The sequence below is a fragment of the Gossypium raimondii genome, chromosome 7, assembly GCF_025698545.1.
Source record: "Gossypium raimondii isolate GPD5lz chromosome 7, ASM2569854v1, whole genome shotgun sequence".
Lineage (NCBI taxonomy): Eukaryota > Viridiplantae > Streptophyta > Magnoliopsida > Malvales > Malvaceae > Gossypium > Gossypium raimondii.
In genome coordinates this window covers 22635891-22640779 of record NC_068571.1, presented here as the reverse complement: position 1 = coordinate 22640779, position 4889 = coordinate 22635891, and positions in this window count along the sequence as shown.

The following is a 4889-nucleotide window of genomic DNA, read 5'->3' as shown; positions in this document are numbered from 1 at the left end:
TAGCTCGCTGATTGGTTTGGCATAGTAGCTAAAATATTAGTTTTGTGAGTGGCTGAACGAGGTACGTTTCGAGCCTTAAAAGACTAATGTGTTGGCAAAATTGCTAGTTTGACTGTATGAATATGTGATTGAGATTGTTATGCATAATTATATCATGTGACATGAGAATGGTTGATTGACTGGTATGAAATGTTGAGATATTAGGTTTGTGAATGATTTAAATGCATGAAATATTTACTCTGATACATATACGTGAGGTTGTTAATGGGGCACAATGAAATTTGCAAAGTTTGTGAATTAAACGATATTGATAGATACCATCTTAATGGTAATTTGAAAATTTGAACACTGCTTCCTTTCTCTGAAAGTATGTGATTATTGAGGACATGTTGAACATGTTGAATAAATGTCAAAAGTATTGAAATGTGATTATGTATGAATTTCTATGACATATTGCATGTGCATTGGGATGGGATTATGTGTTTGATGGAGGAATTCTGTGGAATACCAGCGGCATATTAAGTCTGCATATATTTGTAGTCAGTGCACTACATTTGGAGTACCGAGGGGATTGGTGATTATATCGTATTATTTATTTGACAGTTTCATTGCATTATTGATTATTGGTAGTTTTACCACATCGAGCATTGCTCACATACATTGGAGTTTGGCAGACGGGTTCTGGAGAACTTGTGGTGTCTAGCGGTTGGTATGGGTAGGATCTCGCATGTGCATTTTTTCGCGATCATGTGGATTTCAAATTATTATTGATAGTGTTTGATTGTGCTATTGGTAGCACTATGAAATTGCTTGTATGGATGCTTAATACTCGTTTAGTCTCACACTGAGCTTGTTAAGCTCACCCTATTATCTCAACTTCTCAGGTAATGATCAAACATAGGATTGGAATTGACATGCAGACGTACGATGGACTTTGGACTTTAATTTGTCATATTATTTTAATTTAATTATATTTTTTGGTTTTTTATTATTATTCGGTTTTGGATTGTAAAGTTTCTTTAAACTGTGGTTTGGGACTATTCGAGATTTTTGGGTTTTTCATGCATGCATGACACGCATAATTGGTATAGATACACGATTTTTATAAATATGTTGAAATGGACTTTTCATGATATATGGCTAAATTAATAATTTGACTAGTAATGGTACATTTCCGCTGCTAAGAAGATAACAAAATGATATTTCAAAGGCAATGCCGTCAGTAAGGTTTTACAAAAACTAACCTAATTCGCTAATTTGACCTAAGCATGGTTGGACTAAGAAAATGGACGTTTTCAAAAGCTAACAATAGAAACCGCGGTTTTATAAAAAGGAGTACTTGAAGGCTTTTAACTATCGTTAGGGTAGGTTCGACACTAAGGTGTCTAATGTGGCCTTTTCAATTCGACCATAACGTCTAGGCCGGGTTTGGGAGGTTACAGATTCAGGCTGTAATTAGTTTATTTTTAGTTTAGGTAATAATGAGTATATTATTTGGGTTTGGGCTTAGTATAATATATTTGATTTTTGGAATAAATATTTTAGAATTTGAGTATTAAGTTTATAAATTCAATAAGATAGATAACAAATTATTCAATTATCAATATAATATAATAATGAACAATCAAAGATATTTTCGTTAATTCATATAATATCATAAAATAATAAATTTTACTCACAATAGCAACTTTAATCATTTTATATAAAATAACTTTATCATATATATTAATTAAAATCCATGTTTATAATATAAACATGTATATATTAAAATAACAATATTGTTCATTATTATATATATAATTTATGTTTTATAAGGTAAATTTGAATTGTGTTAAATGAATTATTACATTCAAAATTAAAATATTTATAACTTATAAAATTCAAAATTATCTTAATCTGTCTGTAACACCTCTTGCCCGACCTGATCACTGGGTCTGAGCGACAAGATGCTACATCTGTTGCCAGAGCAATATGAGACAATTATATACTATACAACCCTTTTACACATGCAATCAAGTGTAATTCACATTCATACTATGTTACATATTCATTTTTAGGTCCCACATGAGCTTAAGAAAGCTCCTTTGCTAACTCGAGGTTGAATTATGACCAAATTGTAAAATTTTCAAAGTTTCAAATTGACATTGCGACATCATCTATCAGTGAGTTACATCGTAACTTCAAGCATCGCAACGTCGCGACATCACTCACTGTCGGCCCATGACACGATGTTGAGGACTCAAGGGTGAGATGTTACCCCTACTTTTAGCAAAAGTCCAATTTGTTCCATAATCATTTGCTTTTACCAAAATATGCCATTACACGCATATTCATATACCACTTTCACCTATACCAAAACATGTAAATTCAAGCTAAAACAAGTTTATAACACTTTTAAAATATAATCATTCAAATGTAAAACATTTATATTCAAAACCTAAACATATTCAAGCCATATATCAAATTAACTTGCCATTTCCTCCTATATACAAATATTGGAATATATATAACATGTGCAAGATTGAAATCATCAACTAAATAACATCAACTATAGCGAAAACCACACACCATTTAGTACATACACTAATCAACTAAATAACATCAACCATAGCTAAAACCATACATTACATAGTACATACACTAAGCTTCACATGCAACTCAACATTTACTGTAAATTCAAGCATACCATTCTATCAAAGAAATGATCATTTCTATTACAGATTATCCCTATATACAAGCCACAACCTTTGTTACCAAAATGAATATATTACTACTAATGCGGTGATAGTGTGAGCTTCGTGCTAATTTGGCTCGATAAGTTCCACAATGTGACGATCTATAGAGGAAGAAACAACTAGAGTAAGCATTTAGAATACTTGGTACGTTTGAATGGAAATACCATGCTTACCTTGTTCTTATATAAGAATAATAGCAGACCTTAGTTTGACATAATGTTGGCTAGAATATGGCATTCAAAACATGAACAAGGTGAGCATATATCTAAATCCATAATCATTATATGCTACAAGTAACTTAGACATACCAATTCATATTTCATATCATACCTTGTACATGATCACATATTTCATTTACATGCCTTATAATCAATCAAACTTTCACATTTGTACTATGTACTATTACATAATAGCCAATTAGCACATAACATTTCAATTCAATCCATTACTGACATACATGCCAATTTCACTAGTGTTCCAATTTTATTCAAACATATATACATATATATGAAATCAAACATAAAATTACACTTAATATAAAGTAATATGGAACTTACCTTTTCAAAATGCAAAAGAGTAAATACTTGAGGACTAATATGCAATTTTATCTTTTCCCTATTAGCTCCATTTTGATCCAAATTTTGATCTATACAATTATTTTATATAACAAATCAATAACAATCACTTTCATACAAGGTTATGATATGCATGAACCTATATAAATATGTTTTTGATTTCCTCAAATTTTACATGTTATTCAATTTAGTCCCTAAACTCGGGATAAAAATAACTTTTGATTCCCGACTTCAAATTAAAATTTGATTTCATATATTCTCATTAGGGACCTTATACTTTCTATTTATAACATAATTTCATGACAAGTATTACATTTATTCAATTTGGCTCCTAATGTAACAAAGTTAAAAGCAAGCTAAATTTACTTTACAATCTAGTTCTTTTCATAAACTAAGCTTAAAATATATTAATTTCATGCCCAATTCCTCAAGAAATCAACAATAAAACTTTCTAAAACTTCAACAGTCTTGCAAATTGGTACATAGACTAGCTAAATCAAGCTCTTATAACCTCAAATTTATAAAATTACAAGAAAAATACTTGAATTACCTACCAAATTAATGGTTGAAATTTCCAACAGTTTGAAAGCTTTTTATATGTTTTCCTTTCTTATATGGATGTGAGTTGATGATTTTATCTTCTTCCACTTATTTTATATTTATACTTTAATTAAAGCCTAATTAAGTTAACTTAATTAACATAATGAACTTAATTAATCTAATTTATCTATTAACAATAATTAATGGAGATTGACATCATCATCAATTAAATTTTACTTTATAAGGGTTTATTCACCATTTTGGTCCTTTGGTTAATTATCATTCAAGTCCTCAAGCCTTTTGTCAATTAAAATTCTATAGTGATTGGACTTTACAATTTAGTCCTTAAGCCTTAATTAACTATTAATTTGAAAAAATTACTTGACCAATCTTTAATATATTTTTATAACTTTGAAAATATTCATATTTAATATTTAAAAACTCGATTTACAAAAATAGGGTTCCAAAATCATATATTCTGATACCTCTAAAAATAAGGTCGTTACATTATCACAGCCCGCCTAGCTCAATCCAAGCTCGAATTCAAAAATATTTGAGGTAAAAAAAATTTTGAGCTTGTAATAGATCTGACCTGAAAAAGTCCAAGCTTGAGCTAATCCAATCTCAAAAAAATCAAAGCTTGAGAGAATTCGAGTCTGAAGCAAGCCCAATCCGATCCCGGCCTTTTGCCAGCTCTAGATGATACTTAATGTCAAAGTTATGAGTTTGATGTCCAACAACGCCATTGCTATTTCTATAGAGTCTTTGTGTATCCCTATTGCCATGAAGTCTATCACTATTCCACCTCCGTCACAAATATGTTCCTTCAACTGGTTTTAAGAATTCGTTGATGCTTAATGTCTGCCAACCCACAATTTAAACAACTTGTTATTGTTCCTCTTAGACTTCTTTCTAGGTTTAGTGCCAAGCTATTCTACGATAGACTTCTTTTTAATGATACCATCTTTTTGCTCTTTAGCAATAGCAAGAAGAGACTTGTATATTTAGATTTGAAAAACATTAATAACCAAAAGGGAAA